Source organism: Ictidomys tridecemlineatus, chromosome 9 (genome assembly GCF_052094955.1).
Source record: "Ictidomys tridecemlineatus isolate mIctTri1 chromosome 9, mIctTri1.hap1, whole genome shotgun sequence".
NCBI lineage: Eukaryota > Metazoa > Chordata > Mammalia > Rodentia > Sciuridae > Ictidomys > Ictidomys tridecemlineatus.
This window is the reverse complement of record NC_135485.1, coordinates 10067657-10085018: the sequence shown is the minus strand read 5'-3', so window position 1 is coordinate 10085018 and position 17362 is coordinate 10067657. Positions and strand designations below refer to the sequence as shown.

Genomic DNA, 17362 nt, shown 5'->3' with positions numbered 1-17362 from the left:
CTGATTCAGAGACAGACACAACAGCAAAAAGTAAGATTCAAAAGCTATTTTTAGTGTTAAATAATTTTAGTGAAGGTTGCACATTTGCTGCCATGAGTTTAACTCTAGCTTCATGAAAGTTTATTTGTGTGGTAATTGTTTTATCAACTTGGCTTTAATACTGCTGTCAGATGGGACATCGTTGGCTACAATTAATGAAATTATTAATCAATCAATAAGATTTTCCTTTGTGGTAGGTAAAATCATTGAAAACATTATACCTTTGTAGGAAAAATAAAAATAGTAAAGAGAAGTAGACCACTGGAACTCTGGGGCACATTGTCTCAGTAACCTGTAAGTAAGAGTTAGAGCTAGACGTGAGTGATTCCCTCAACTAACTGAAATAAAGCTAGACAGAGGAGCCTTCTGGGTTTAAAGGACCATGGAGATTTCTTGATTTCAAAATTTCCTCACACTCTCTCAAGAAAAAGCACAGAATCAACCAGCAGAACAAAGTTGTGTTGCTAGGCAACAGAGACCTAGCCTCCAATTCACTTGTGAGCAGAAGAGTAGAAAAGGGGAGGCTATGAGTCTCCAGAACAAGAGAACTTACATAGGCCACAAGCAAAATCAATCCAGAAACAGAAAGCCCAACAATAATTGCTAAAATACAAAATGCAAGTTGTTTTGAAAGCACATGGCACTGTTCACGGAAAGGTTCTTCTGTGCACAAGAATGGAGGTGACATCATTTGAAAAATGTTACTCTGGAAGAGATATATATACATAGAGAGAGAGGGGTGCCACCCGCTGGAGACAAACCATTGAAGGAAATAAGCAAAGAAGATAAAACACTCTTTTAGTGAAATAAACTGTCATGTGCTTCCTACCCCAATCATCCATTAAAGAAATTGCTCAAAGAGGGAGGAACTGAAAGAAAGGAGAGATCTTAAACGAGGAACCCCATTAAGGAAGGGAATAATAATAAGGAAAAACAGACCAAATCCCTTTAAAACTAACATAAATATTAAGAAAACAAGAATGAAGGCATTTCTGCTGATGAAAATTCTGACGAGGTAATCCAACCAACCTGCAGAACAACCTGAGACATCTTTAATCAACACTCCAAACGGAAGCACTTTAGGAATATCGAAAAAGATCACAGGTCAGAAACATAAAAACTAGGAAGAGAAACAGACCAAAAAAGGAAAGCAAACAAATAAACAAACCCAACAAAACCCAGAAGGAAACAAAATGAGCAAGAGAGGAATGGGAAAGACATAGATCCTAAGACAAAAATATATATGATGAAGACTAAGTTACAAAGTACCTGGGAGGAAGACAGATTGAATACAAATTCAATGATGAATATAAAAGAAAAATAGGTAAACAATCAAAAAATTCAAATGAATAATACTGATATGAGGAACAAATTAAGAATATCAGAAGAGAAGTGGTAGAAATGCAAAGGAATTGACAAAGGAGGTACAATACACCTATAACTGGCATCTCCAAGTAAGAAAGCCAAAACAACAGATAGAGATAACATTTCAAATTATAAGTCCAGAAAAGTTACAGATGTAAAAGAGAAACTAAATTGACACATAATGATTTCTAGTGGGTACTAGAAAAAAATTGGCCTGGTATTAGTAACTGTGGGATATAGACTAGAAAAATGAATAGACTTAAAAAAAAAAGAAAGAAATCTTTGAGTCTTCTAGGCAAAAGATAGAGTAACTTAGGCCAGATAACCAGTTCATTATCAGACTTCTTAAAAACAGCCGGCAAAGCAGAGCAGCGTTGGAGTAGCATTTTGTATTACTGAATAGGTTCACTCAACCAAGACATAGCTGAGAGAACTTTGGCAAGAAGACTAATAAGAATAAAATATAGACATTACATCTTCTGACAAAGAAGAAAAAATGAAACTTTGAAGATGGTTGGGGCATCTGCTTTCTGGAAACATGGAAAAGACACCCTTTTCTGTATCCCTACTGTATATAATGCTGAAAACGTAAACATTGTATGTAGAGCAACGTAGGAATCAGCAAAGCCGGGAGAGGAGAAGAAGCCTCCCTGGGGACTTCGAGATCCAACAGATGATGGTGGTGTCTCCTGGGTTCTCCACTTCCTCCTGCAGCACAGGTTGGGTGCTGGAGAAGCCACAAGCTGGAAAAGCCAATGAGTACAGACAAAGCAGCTCTAGGAAAGTCCTGCACTCTCTAGCCAAGTGCCAGACATGACAGCCAGCAAGAAAGGAAACTTTCAGACCAAACCGCTGGACTCCCACAATAGGACACAGGAAGGAAGGGCATTGCTACTCCCAACCCCCACTGGAAAAGACCAAGTGGATGACCTGAATAAGATGTTTCAAGTACTGTAGAAACTGAGAACCATTTCATCTAGTTAAGGAAATCTGCTGTAGTTACCTATAATTTTACTATTTCCGTTGTTCTTTCCTCCTTCTGATGTTTCAATATTTGTGGTTTTGCTATGATATGAAAATGGTTTATCAGTTGTAATCATGTATTAGAAAATTGCAGACCTTTCTAACTTATAACTATTGGTAGAAACTGAGGGAAGGATGTTTGCAATTTCCTGTGGATCTAGAACTGGTTCATGAAGCTAATAAATAGATAAAACTCACAAAGTAAGAGTATATAGTGGAAATGAGAATACATTTTTAAAATATGCATGAAAGAATACCTTTTAAAACTTACATAGAAGATAGTAAATGTTAAGAAGGAAAATAGGAAATGAGTGGAATATGAAAAAAAAGTAATAGCAAGAGAAGTGCTATGCTAAAAATAATTTTGTTCTTCTAAAAATCCAAAGGGTGGGGGAAACATGTCAAATAGAGAATGAAACACAGTAACTATAATGCAGTGCTCACATACACCACACCATGAGGTAATAAGACCAAAGGGGGGACCACTGCATGTTGGTCATGTCAATAAATGCAGATGGGTTTAACATACCTATGAGAAGAAAACGACTTCAAAATGGCTTATAATGGAAGAACTAACCTATAATATATACAGAGATTTTTTTTAAAAAAATGAATGATTTTTAATAAATTACAAACAAAGGGATGGACAAAGATTATGTCAGGAAAATGGAAATAAATCAAGCCATGTACTTGTTTGTAGAAGCCATTTAGTAATAAATCTCTGGCTCAGACTGCCTGCGCCTATGCCCACTTGTTCCCATCACCTGCTACTCCTCCCTCTAGCCATGCTGTCTTGCTGTCGCTCAGAAATTTCTCATACCTGTATCTCAGTGCCTTCTGCCTTCTTCTTGGGTACCCACTTAATTTTTTCACCACTTTCTTTGCGTGTGCTTTCCTTAAGGAAGGAGATACCTAAGCCTATATGAAATAGTTATCTCTGGCACAGAAATATCGAATGGCAATCTCCATAGCACTTATCACTACTTGACATATGCCATGTATTAGTCATCTTGCTGCTGTAACAAAATCCCATACACTAGGTGACTTACATAACTATAACTATAACTATAATTATATATATATGTCAGAAATAGATACATCATATATCAATATCTCTATCTATCTATCTATCTATCTATCTATCTATCTATCTATCTATCTATCTATCTGTCAGAAAGAAAGCCCTAACCAGGAACTGAACACTGGTACACCTTGATCTGGAACTTCCAGTCTCCAGAATTTATATATATATCTCAGTTCTGGAGGCTGGAAGTTCCAGATCAAGGTGTATCAGTGTTCAGTTCCTGGTTAGGGCTTTCTTTATGATATGTTCCAGGCCACCTTCTATGGCAATTCTTGCATGTTCTTTCCTCAGAGAGAGCATGCTCTGAGTTTCTCCTTTTATATGGATAGCTATCTTTACCAGATGAGAATTATGACCCCCTTAAGACATCATTTAACCTTATTTATTTCCTAAATACCTTATCTCCAAGTAGAGTCACCTAGGGCTTCCACATAGCACATTTGAGGGGAGACAGTTCAGTTCATAGAATGACACATGTGTTTGTCATCTGTGTGATATGGGTTCCTTGAGGGCAAAAACCTGTCTTTGTTTTGCTCATGGCTATGTCCCCGATGCCTCAAAGATCACCTAACATAATCAAAGTTCCAGAAAAAGAAAAAAATAAAACCTGAGCATTAACAAATACATGGAAAAAAAAAAGCTGATGACTTTAGGCATGTTCTTGCCCTCACTCATTTTCTCATCTCTTGCTTGTTAAAAACAGATAATACGTAAACTGTCTCACAGAAGTGTTTAAAATTTAAGTGAGGCAATGCATGCAGAGCGCTCTGCATTGTACCTGGCACATGGTAAAGGAGTGTAGTTGTTCTTCTTGTCACCAATGTGACAGTTATGTAAAGTTAATCCTTGACTGAGCTCCATTCCAAAGCTAAGCAGGTTGGAGGAGACAGGAGAGAGCAGGCAAGCGCAGTGTGAGGGATGCTGCTTACTGTTTCTGCAGGACGTTATAGCAGGGGCTTTTCTTTTTCCTTAGTTTATACTTTGTTGTGAAATTTGGATGTTTACCTGGCTTCAGAATAAAGACACCCTGGGTTTTACAGCCAATGTAGGTAGTTAATATCCTGCGTCACCATCCCATTTTAGGTTTTAGAATATTGCTCCCATCTGACTTCTACACAGGTCTCCATTTCCATGGGATGTTGAGACCTCATTTGAAACTCTATGTGGAAAGAGATGTGGCCTTTTGCTCAGCTTTCCATCCAGAGCCACCTTGGCTGGGAGGACCTTGATAGTTCTGGACTGATCCTATGACACAGTTGACAGCCAATCATGCTTGGGTAGCTCAGGCCCCTCAGAGCAAGAAAACCAACCAGGAACTCTCAGAGTTAGCAGCTGCCTCACAGTCTTCTTTTTATTTCAATTTTATATCGGAAAAAAAGAAAGCATCATTGTACCTTCCTGTCTATAATCCTTACTGATCCACACCAATACCTGACAGAATTCTTAGTCAGAATCGAGCCCCAGGTGAATCTAGACCTGTGCATGCTTGTCCTGGGGGAACCTGAGAAGCGTGTGCATGTGCGTGTCACCCTCCTTCCTGCAGAGCTCAGGGAAACGTACAGTGATGCTGGACTTTTGGGAAGGAAGTTGTCCCTAGCACCTGCTGATGAGAGATTTCTAGAACATACAGGTGTCTATTTCAATCATCTAACCCAAAGGTGATTTCCACTTCTCTGTATAGAAGGCAGCTGCAGATGCACAGACTTTTAGACCAAAATGTGGTCTGTCACTACAAACAGACCTCTGATGTGCTTGTTGCGAGGTCCCAGGTTCCCTTCATGTCCACCTGGCAGGGTCCTCTGCCTCTGTTTTGGGGAATGAAAATATTGACAAAGCAACAGTTATCTTCTGATGACAAAAACGTTGAGAAAAGGCAAACCTTGAACAGTACCTTAAGCTATAATCAAAACAGATCAAACAACACCCAAAAGATCAGAATTACTACCGCTATTACTTCAGACTGCCAGGAGATGGGGCCGCATCTAGTTTTTCTACATTCTTTTGCAAACTCCAGATTTTGTAGGGGAAAACCTCTATTTCTTAAGCTCATGCTATGGGGAACGAGTTAGTGTAAACTGGTTTGCTCAACTTTGCCTTTGTGTCTTGCTTTTCTTTCATATAAATATCACTGCATATTCATAGGAAATTATTAGACAGCTCCCCTCTCCCTCTTTTTCTTTTAAATACAAACGATGACAACTTCTCAAGCTGGGCTTTGAAAACAAATGAAATAGAAGTCACAATCCTTCCACTAGGGTGTCACCTCCTCCAGTCTTTTACCCAGGAAAATAGAGGTTTAACAGCATTTTCTGTACACACTTGGCAGGGCCTTATTTTCAGCCTCTGAAAGTCTCAGAAGAAAGAAGAAACACCAGCCGACACAGTTATTATCCATCCCCAAGGACCCGGCCTGGGAGATCTCATTATCACCCCAGTCCACATCAGGAGGTAAAATAACAAAAGCTGGTGAAGCCGAGGCCATTGGTGAATGTGTTGAAGAGAAGGCAAGTTCTTTGAAGGATGAAAAGGAGGATGTGGGAAGCAGGAAAAAACAGGAGAAAAATACCCTGTTTTATTTTATTAAGTTTTATAATATACTGGATTCATCCTCTGAAATGTCCAACTGTGTGTGTGTGTGTGTGTGTGTGTGTTCTTCCATTAGTCAAGGTCTAATTTCCCCCTTCATTCAATTCCTTTGCCCCAGTTCTTTTAAAAAAAAATGACTGGAGCCTGGCAGGATGGTGCACGCCTATAATTCCAGTGATTCAAGAGGCTCAGGCAGGAGGATCACAAGTTCAAGGCCAGCCTCAGCAACTTAGCAAGGCTTTAAGCAACTTACCACGACTATTTCTTACAAGGAAAAATAAAAGGGGCTGAGGATGTGGCTGAGTGGTTAAGCGCCCATGAGTTCCATCCCCAGTTCCAAAACAAACAAACAGAATGATTGGAATCAAGGATGGTGATAATTTTCACAACAATATCAAGAGTTTCAAAATCAAGTTCAGCACTTCTGAGTGAAATTACATAGTGGCTCCTGGAAAATCGGCCTCAGGGAGCAGATTCTGTGAAATCCTGATCTGGTTCTTAACCAGGACATGGCACACAGAGAATCCTTGTTATCAGAAGGGAGCATCTTTCCATGGGTTTGATTGGATGGTTGGACCAGACCTTCTCAGAGAACTTGGTAGCACACGATACAAGGAATTTGCAGATTTTACTGTCTAGCTTTGTTCATGAATAAGGTTCGAAAGTACATAGTCCGGCTATGGCTAAATCATGGCTATGGCTAAATCATGCTTAGTTTGAATCATTCTCAGGAGAAATCTCTCTCTCTAAATGGAATTAGCAGTTGGTTCATGGTTGTTTTTTTGTTTTGTTTTGTATTTTTTTTTTGATGACACTCTGGTGTGGCTTAGAGTCAGTCAAGTCTTGGATTTCCACAGTTACATATGAGAGTGCACTGGCTAGAGATGCCATTTTCATGTATCTGATTTCCTGGGCTAGCCCAGGGAATGTTCTTTGGGACTCATTTCAATAGTAAGTTCTGAGTCACATTGTGGTCTGTTGGCGAGGTCAGTGATATTTCAGGGAATGCTAAGGCCTTGAGTGGTCACATCTAGATAAATCCTCCTAAGCTCAGGTTTCTGCCAGCTTCCAAACAATCCAATCAGAATGGCTAAGGCACTCACCAGTCATGGGTGTCACAGAGATTCCTATCAAAGCTCACCAATGACTTGAAGGCTGACCAACTGACTAAGCCACCTTCAACTAACAATTCTTGAAAAATGTCGTGCTTTGCCATTGACATTGTCTTCCCACCAAGCAGGCAAAGGGGCAGGGGTGGAGGATAGTCCATCTCCTAACCTTTCTCCCTAGATCACTCCAAAGGTGGTGTACTTGTCAGTCAGCTGACTTGAACCCCCGCCTCGACTTTCCCCACCACTTCCTGGCCAGCTCTTATCTTTTCCTATAAAGTAGGGAAATCACGGTAGCTGTGGTCGGCACTGTGCATGACACCTGATAGGATCCAGCACCCACGTCAGCCATTGCTCCCCTTCAACCTCTTCTGCAGATGCAAGATGGGAAAACTGCAAGGGCTTTGTGAACAATCCATGTGATGATTTTCAAACTTTTTTAAACATAAACCCTTGGGAAAAAAAATCCAAGACTAACATTTCTGAAGAAGTAGTGGGATCTGAAAGATGAGGGATCCTGCTCGGCTCTGGTTGCTTTCCCTCTGCCCTGGAGCATTCCTGAGAAGGTCTCCAAAACCCTAAGAATCCCAAGGTTTCTATTCCAACTGCCACTCATCAAACCCTAATCTACCATTTTAAAGTAATGTGCTGAGAGAAGGAAAGAGACGCATGTGTTTGTAGATAGCTGTAGAAAGACCCAGTCAGACCGAAGGGTCTTTGTTACATATCCTTGAACTAGACCCTAGAGATAAAATATGTGGCTCTTCATCTACTCTTTTCTGAAGTGAGCATCAGCTGTATGATTTTACAGCAAGCAAAATATTTTGATTCAAAATTGTCTGAAACATTAAAGATGTTTGGTCACAGTTGATCCACTGTCCCCTGCCTTTATAAGCTGGCAGCTGAGACCAGCCATTGTCATGGAAACAATGACGAAGGCGTCCTCGGCTTAGAACCAAACATGTGGTCCCCGAGACCTGATAGGATTCAGAAAGTGAAAATAATCCAAAAAAGGCTTATGGGTCAGGCTTCGTGAGGGACACTGTACCCTTGAAGGAAGCATAGAATATCCACAAGGGGACAGAAGAACAAAGGCCATTCACTGCAGGCAAATCTTGTGGAAAGTTGAAGAAACAACGACTGCTCAATTAGTTTGGTAGGAATGAGGATTCTAGCAAAGAAGTCAAATGGATAACATTGGAAGGATTGGGAAAACAATGGATTCCACCAAACAGGACACTCCTGGAGACGCTCAGCAGGGAGAAGCTGATGGGTAGCATCATGTTCCAGGGAGATGAATCAAGTCCTAAGCGGAGGGTGCACTTAGGGGAGGAATCAGGGAAACGAATTAGGAAGCAATTAGAGTAGATAGACATGACATCATGAGGGCCTGGACCTGGGGGGTGGCATTGAGACCAGAAGGAGGGGGAGGACGTGAGGAAGTATGCAAAGGAAGAAACATACTTCAGTGACTCAGCGGATGGTGTGGGAGACAGAGGAGATGAGGATGAGCGCAAGAGGTGAGGCCTGGGTGGCCAGCTCCGGGGACGGAAGCTGGGCAGAGCAAAGCACTTCAGAGGAGCCAGCTGGGTTTGTGGCTGGTGGAGTTGGCAGGGATGGGAGGACGTGGGTAAACCTGGAGGGTGTGTTTAGTGCTGTGGTTAAGGCGAGGGGCCCAGGAGAGCCACGGTTAGCTCTTCCGGTGGTTGTAAGGATGAACTCAGATAAGGAATCTAAATCATAGCACAGTGACTGATACTGAGTAAGGATAACCTCTCTCTTCTCTCTCTTTCTCTTTCTGTGCTGCCTCTGTCTCTCTCATCTGTGTATCTATTAATCTTGAAAGGATCACAGAATTCAAATCTAACACGGAACAAAGATAACTATATTGAAATCACTTGAGAGATGATAATTGAAGAAGTTTCTTTCCTGGAGAAGAAGAGCAGGAGACAACTAAGGTCTCTGTTGTTGCCAAGGGTCCTACAGGGAAGTCGGCAAAGGGGAACACACTGTCGACCCATCCACAATTTACTACAGAGGTGTTGGGCTGCAACGCTCCGTGGAGAGTTCTTGCTTAATGGAGAAGGACAGGCAGCAACACAGAGCTCCGGAGTCTGACCTGTCCTTCACCGCAGGCCAGGCAGGTCTGCAGGCACTGGGTCCTTTCTTCTGGATCCCAGACTCTGGTCTGAGCCTCTGCCTGAGGTCTTACCATGCAAATGTAATAAAAGGCAAAGTAGACCAAACCCAAGAGCAGAGGTGACCCCCCAACACCATCACTCTAGAAGCCAATGCCCATATTATTATAACTGCCATTTGGAGTTAAAGAGAGAAAGAAGGAGAGAGAGGAAGGAAGAAATCAGGAGGGAAGGGAGGAAGAAGAGTGTGATTTTATGATCAACTCTCTCATGTGCTTACAAGAGCTCTCCTGTACCCCAGCGACTTTGCCCAATTATGTCCTTCCTGTGAGCCTCTCAGAGCCACCATCCCGGCAGGGTATGCGAATGGTGCAAGAAGCAAGGTTCACCTCGTGCTATCCACAAGCCACAGAGGGGTGGAAGTGAGTAGTTCAGAGACACAGAAGAGCAGCGTGTGGACAGGAAGAGAAAGTGGGCAGGGATGATAAGCATGGGGAACAGAAAGTGGAAGGGGACCAGGGTGCACCCAAAGCCAAAGAGAGGATGGGAACAGGGCAGCAGGGGCTGGAGAAGCACAGTTGCTCCAGGGGGCCACCTCTGCCACTTAGGTGAAGTAAGCGTCACTCAGGATCGACGCTGGGTGGACATCTGTCTAAAGCCCCCAAGGCTCCAAGAGGTGCTCTTGGACCCACCATCTTGATTTAAAATTTGGGTGACCCCAGGAAAAAATGATTTGGCATGAGCACCGTATGCCAAGACAGCTGGACACCAGATTAGAAGCTCCAGGCATTCCCTCGTCACCACTAGTCATCTCTGGAGCAGACCCCTGTGTGGGGCCAAGGACGTCATCATCCATCACCACAAGCAAACAGCAGTTATTATGGTGTTTGCTATAAAATGACCTTGTAACAAAAAATGATAACAGAAAATAACTCCTATTGGTTTTGTTTCTAGCAATAAAAAATTGCTAAAGCCCTTGGCATATGATTTAGAGCTTGATATTTTTTCCCCATGGCTTGATTCAAAGTTTACCTCTCAGGACATAACATTTAAAACCCTAAGCACCTGGAGGTTTGGTCCAGGAGGAAGGGTCCCGCTGTGATGCAGAAAATCAACTTCTGATGCCTGCCCCACCTTTCCTACTTTGTGACCTTAAGCCTGTAACAGCTTCTCTGAGCCACAGTTTTCTCCATAGTAAGTGGAATGGAAGATATATCTCCTGGATCTTGCCCAGGCTTGTGGTGAGAAGCAAAAGAAATAAAAGGCAGAGTGTGATCTGGAACATAAATGAACTGGTTAGAAACACACAGAATATATTTGACCATTTGTTCCTACATCTCTCATTAAACTCTGCTAGTTCTTAGTAGCAGTCCGTGCTGCAGCCAACCTTCCATCTGAAAGACCACTTTGGGCAAATGCTCTCAATAACGTATGTAGTTAGTAACAGATTCAAACATGTTCCTTCAAGATCTAATAGTTTATGCTGAAAAAAAATTAGGAACTTTGAAACAACAAAGGTTTATTTCTTGCTCTCATTGCATGCTTATCACTGGTTTCCACTCCTGCCAATCTCATTGCATGCTTATCACTGGTTTCCACTTCTGCCAATCACCTGGGGCTGGAACCAATGGAGGCCCCCCTGTCCCCAGGCTGGTCACCACACCTGAGGAATGCTGTTCTAGGGTTCTCATGTCTGTAATTGAATGCCCAACCAGAAGTGACAACTCTCACTTCCACGCAACAATTTATTGGCCACAGAACTGACCAGGGAAGATCATGCTACCTGGAAATCAGAGAAATGAAAGCCTTTGGAGGGCAGCATTGTTAGGAACCACCCTGTATCCATCCATAGAGATTCAACATTGGACACAGGTGGTGTTGACAGAGGCAACATCTGTCTGCATTGTGTAACGAGCGTTCACTGAGCACCTCCTAGCCATCAGAAACAGCGCCCAGCACAGGGGATGCAAACCTCAGACAAGTTCCGTGTCCTCAGGTGACACACTAGAAATACCCACTGGACATTTCTGTGCACCTCAACCAGCCACTTCATACGGTCCGTCCGAGGGCAGAGGAATGCATTCATGGAGGTGGCGGGTCCTACTGGAGCAGTTGTCAATAAAGAGACTGGGGATGAAAGGGGCTCTGGGAGATAAGGGCAGCACAAAGCAAGGTGCAGCCTCCTCCAGCGGGGACTTGGTGCTAGAGCATCAGATGGGAGCCAGGATGGTCAGAAAGAGAGTCTGCATGAAAAGAGGACCCATCAGGAGATGGGGACAGCAAGGGGTTGGGGGAGAGACCTGCTATTGGACATAGGAAATAGGAACAATGGACAACACACTCGCATGTCTGAGATTCACCGAATTAGTATGTACAGAGAACGCTGGCCGTGGACGTTGGAGTCTGGCCAGGATTGCGGAAGTATGGACCCTGTTCGCAGTGGGGGGGTTCCCGCCTCTCCCAGCCAGGCCCAGCCTGCTCTGCCAGCTGAAGTGTCAACATGGGCGGCTCCTGACTGAAGTCCAGGCCGACAAAGGACACTGTGCACCCAGGGGACCTGAGCAGGGTCCCCTCTGTTTGCCTCCCAGAGGCCTTCCGTTTCTGGAAGCAGCTGGTGGAGGGTAGGCGGGCTCTGAGCTGCAGGCAGGCTGTTTTCTGCTGACTCACCTGCTGGGCTCTGGCTGGTATGCGAGGCCCTAGCCCAAGGAGCCCCGCTCCCAGAGCTATTCTGTTTTGGGGGTGGGCCGGGGAGGGTAGTAGTCTTTTCTTTTAAAAGGGTGATCAAAAGCCTCCAGTGAAACAATAGAGGTTGTTTTATGGGTTTGGTGGGCTGTGTGCCAGCGCTTGGCCTGCCAAAGCATGCCAGCAGAGGAGGGACTCTTGTCTCTGGGCTCCTTGCCATGAATTTGCATCAGCCCTCCATAGAAGGAGGCAGCAGCCTGGGAGGGCTTGGGTTCCCATCTGATTTTTCACGTCGGAGAAATGATGTACCTTCAGTGGAGATTTGGAGACTCACAGCTTCCACAACTATGCACCCTGGGTAATAATGCTTGCTGGCTTCTCAAAGCAGTTGGTATGTGCCAAGCTCCTCTCCAGGACTTCAAAGCACCCTCTCATCCAGTCCTTACCAACTGGTAAACTAGGTTCTCTTCTTATTCCTGTCTCACCTATGAGGATAGCAACTCTCAGAGAGGTTAAGTTGCTGGCATGGGGTCACACAGTGGTGGGTGGTAGAGAAGATAGCCTGATGCCAGGACCCGTATCCTGAGGGGTATGGTTTCCAGGGGGCTGAGGGGACTCATGGGACGCATGCATCAGCAAGTCTTACATAGAGCAGGTGTGCAAGAAATGACCTCCATTGCTGTTATTGCTACTAACTAGTCCTTTGAACAAACAGACAACAGCCGTGAACAACCCCACTACGTTGTCTTGCGAAGCTGGTTTTATTCATAGAGGGCAGGAGAGCAGGGACCCCAGGGACATGGACACACTCTGCCTTCCTACTTTGCCCTGGTTCTATGTGCTTCTGGACTATCTCAGGCTGACCTTGTTTGCGAGCCAAATGACCTTCAGTCTCTATATCCTCATTTCATGGTTTAGGACTCAAGTGTGTAGGTCGTAGAAATTTCACAAATTCCAGACAGGCTTACGGCATTTAAAGTGCAGCTAACAAATATGTAACGCCTGCCTTTTTTTTTTTTTTAACCTCCGTGTGGGTCAGAGACGATTCTCAGGGAGCAAGAACTTTGCTAAAGCAACTGGGATCTGGGCCAATTTGCTCGCCAGCTTGTGACCCGATAATACCAAAGCTGCTCAGGGTGCTTTGGAGGGTGTCCTGGGAGAGAGCTTTTCTCTTCTGCCTGTCTCTCCTCCCAGACCATGAGAAACTGGCCTTGGCTGCTGACACCCACTGCACTTTCTTCACTTGGTTGCCGTCACAATCAAATTACAGAGCAAGCAGGTGCTGATGAGGCCTGTCACTACACAAAATTAATTAAAAAAATTTTTTTTTTTTTAAAAAGGAAGTGACCCAGTTTCCTGAGGCTTGTCCCTCCGGGGGGCTCTGAGCATGCCCTTCCCCCTGCAGTGCATCAGAGAGTGATGTCAGTTCACTCTGCAAGCCACAGAGAGAGAGAGACACACGGGCTGGCGAGATCTGCAGTGAGCAGCCTGGGAGCTCAGTGCCATTTGGGCTCCTGTCCCCGCTACCATCGAGACCATTAATCTTCAACCTACGGTGGAGCCTTCTCAGGGCTCTGAGTTTTCTTGTTGTGTTTTGTTCAGCAAGGCGTTCAAGATTCCTTCACAGAAATCTGTGGTGGGGCCGGGAAATGCTGTGTGAGCTATGTCCTCGTGAAGTCACCATCTGGCCAATATTCATCTTGCTTAACGAAATACCAAGGATGTCCTTCAGCACAGATGCTGCAGGGCCAGAACACAGCACACAAGTGACCGCAGCCATAAACCAACATGCAATCAAGTGTAATTAACGCACCTGGTGCCCGCGCCGGCGTTCCAATCCCTGGCTCTAAGTGGGATGGCTTCATTTTTCATATGTGGCTTTTGTTGTTTTCCTCTTAGGGTCGGGGGAAGAGGTTTGCCGCTTCAATCAGCCCCAGTATCTCCTGCAGTAAATAAGCCACCGTCGAGTCACGGGGGCTGGTGCAAATAGGAGTGTTTGCGCGCGCGGTCAAGAGGCTGCATCACACGCAAACAATACAATACTGAGTGGCTTTCCATGTTGTGAAAGGGCCATTGTCCCGGGAGTGTGGAATCTGCCCTGCTGTTGGTGCCTGCAGGATCCAGACCCACTACTGCCCTACATGGGCTTGTGCACCAGATGGAAGAGCAACGGCATCCCAAGCTTAGAAAAAATAAAAGACAAAAGCTCCAAGCAGTCCACCCTGATTCTGCTGTCAGAATTCCCCAGCTTCCCTCCTTCCCTTCCAGGCCTGCCCTGACTTTGCCGGGGTTTTGGTGATGGGGAAGGTGAAGTGTCTTGCCTCTGTGAAATGGAAAGTCGCAGGCTCTCTCTTTGGACAGCAATCAGCAAAGGTTAGCACACAGGGTCAGGGTGGCGGGCAGAAGTTTCAGAAGGGCCAGAGTAACTGTGATGTCTCTGACTCCCAGAGCCCACTTATAGTCCGAGGGCCATGCAAGGAGTGGAGCAGGGGAGTCAGGCAAAGCCTGAACCTGGGGTTCAGGGACATAGAGAAAGAGACCCGGTCTCCTTTGCAGTGTTCCTGCTCTGTCCAGAGCAGGGGCATGCTGCTCCCATGGTGACCTTGCACAATCTGGGGGCATATGGAACTCTGGGCTCATCCTCTTGTGTCACTTGTACACTATTTAGAAATTGCAAAATTGCAGGCAGCAATTAAAGGTTTCAAAGGCCCTTGAGTGTCGTTAGGGGCTTGTCACTGCCTTTCTCTGAGCTCCAGGATGAATGACTCCCAATTGTCTCCTATCAAATTAAAGCTCCTTATCATAGGCTGTAGCATCCTCTGCTAATTGGCTCCTGCTTACCCAATTCATCTTTTATTCCAAAGCACCTTGTCCCGTGTCTGGGAGCCATCTCCGAAGCCTTCTAATTGCCAGCACTCTTCAAATCAATTCTATTCAACAGATGTGCCTTGCATTTCTTCTCCAGTGTCAGGCCCTGATACAGGGGATGGCAGGAAGGTATATGAGCCAGAGGACCCAGGCATTACGGTATAGGGCAGCTTTCGGTAGCGCCTGGGAATGGAAGGCAGTAGTTTGAGCCTTGGTCTAAATGTAGGTGCTGAATCATCTCAGGCAAGTTACTTAAACCCTCTGAGCCTTGGTTTGAGAAGCCTGGAGATAAAATGAGATATTTATGCAGAACTACTGTAAGAATTTAATGTGGATTTCATTCATCTCTTGTCTCTCATCTGCTAATCTCTATATATCTCACTTATAAATGTTTCACACACACACACACACACACACACACACACACACACATACACACACATCCCTGAAGATCTGTTATCATTTTCACTGGCTCCAGATGGGGCATGAAAGAGCAATAGTCACCTCTGCCTGCAGAAATCTGCAAAGCCTTCCTAGAAGGGAAGAGACTGGAGCCAAGTTTTTCTTCTTTGGCAGACCTCAGAGTGGGGGACGTTTAGGTGGCTCTAGAGAGGCCATGGGTGGGGGTGCTCATCCCCCAGGCCCACCTCATCTGACTTCAAGATAAGCCTCCACCTGTGGTGCTGGGCCATGCTGTCCTCCATGCTTCTCAAACTCTCCTTTTCTGTTCTACTTTACCTTCCAAGTTCAAGTGAGCCCGAGCACCCCTCAGGGCTGGCCAAACATCCTATGTCACCTGTCTGTGTTCGGCTGGGAAAGTCTTCCAGGATGGGGGCCTCGACTGGGATTTCCCCACAGCCACATTTCAACAGCCCTTTGCCTACAAGAGCACTGTTGCTTCTCAGTAGGCTTAATTAGTGGATGGGGAAGGGGACAGGGAGGAAGAGGCTGGGGGTGGGGAGCAAAGGACCTCTTGTTCTTAAGCAGATGCAGAGGGAGAGGTGCAGCCTAAAGAGAACCTTTATTTCCCCAAGTGAAAGAGCCCATTGGGTTTATACTGGTGTGTTCTCCTGGAAGGGCCTGGAGTCTCTATAGCTGCCCACCTTCCCTCTCCTCCCCAGGTAAATGAAGCCCCAGTGGGGGCCCTTTTCACCAGCCACAGGGTGCTTATGTCACCTCTGGGCCCCCTTTATCAGAAGGTGGGTACATGGTGGTAACCTGCACAGCTCCAGTGAGAAGCCTCAGAAAACCCTGGAAGGAGAATCTCTGCTTGGAGAGATTGACACTTGCCCTGCCAGTAAGTGACTGAGCTGGGATCACACTGAGACTTTTCTGACACCAAGGCCATGCTCTGTCCACCAGCCCAACCAAAAAGGACGTCCATCCTGCTCCCAACTCGAAGCACCACGATGTCACTAGAGAAAAGCATGGGACCAGGAACGACATGGGGAACAACCCCAGGGTTGGAGCTTTCAAGATTCAAACTTGAAAAGTGAAGGGCAGAGTCACCACAGAGGGCTGGGGGTGCAGGGGTGACCCCTTGTGTGGTGGGTGGATGCTGTGTGGGGTTAGAATTGGGTCTAGACCACCAGGGAGAAGAAACGGGTGTTGGAGAGAGGGTGCGACAGCGATTAGCATCATTCAGAATGTACTTAGGAGCATGAGCAAGCACAGATCTGTGAGCGTATAGAGGAGAAAGAGGAGCAGGGCTCTCGACTAGCATGATGTGTTCTGTCCCTTTACTTACATCCGAGGTGTCCGGGAGGCACCCAGGCTCCACCAGTTTTAATCTACAAAGTCTGGCTGTTAACACCCACACCAGTGTCTCCATTGTCCCTGCTCCATGCAGAATTGCCCAGGGCAGGGCTGCTAAGTGTTTCCCTCTCTCCTGAAGCCTCTTTCTCCTCTTCCTCCTTCTCTTCCCTGCCTTTGCATGGGGGGGGGGACCTCCATCAGAACGTGGGGGAGCCCCGCCTGCCCTCTTTCTGCAGCCTGCAGCAGTGCTGTTGGGTCTTCCAAACTTAAACCTTCAGACTCTTCCCAGAGGAATCCCGCCCCATAGGTAAAGACTGCCCATTTATCTTTTCCACCTGTCTCTTCGTATAACTTCACCAGGGCATTATCCCCATAGAATCCTGTCTGTTTATTTCCTTGGTATTAATGAATAGTTCCTCCCCACAAAGGGCGAGAGGAGGAGGAAAAAGTTGTTGACAGACAAAGGACAATTATGAAAAGCCTTGAAATGGGGAGACATCCCTGGCTTCCCCAGGCTGAGTGGACAGGGGTCACACTTGGCCACAAGCTCAGCTGGTGCGCCTGCAGGGTTGGGTGTGATTGATTTGTTTGTGTTCCTCTCAATGGACTCTGAGCTTACAGGACTGGCCCCCTCCTTATTCATGTTCCATGAAGATGCATAGTAGGGCCTCTATAAGCACTGGGTGAGTTGAACACATAATATAAGGTATGGT

General features: G+C 45.5%; 1 long non-coding RNA gene across 1 annotated transcript; it reads left to right on the top strand.

The window, feature by feature from the left end:
• Window positions 1-12029: 12029 nt before the first annotated feature.
• Window positions 12030-14238, top strand: LOC144366620 (uncharacterized). Its single transcript, XR_013425705.1, has 2 exons — window positions 12030-12478; window positions 13367-14238. It is a non-coding gene; the product is annotated as an uncharacterized LOC144366620 (long non-coding RNA).
• The last annotated feature ends 3124 nt before the right edge of the window (window positions 14239-17362 follow it).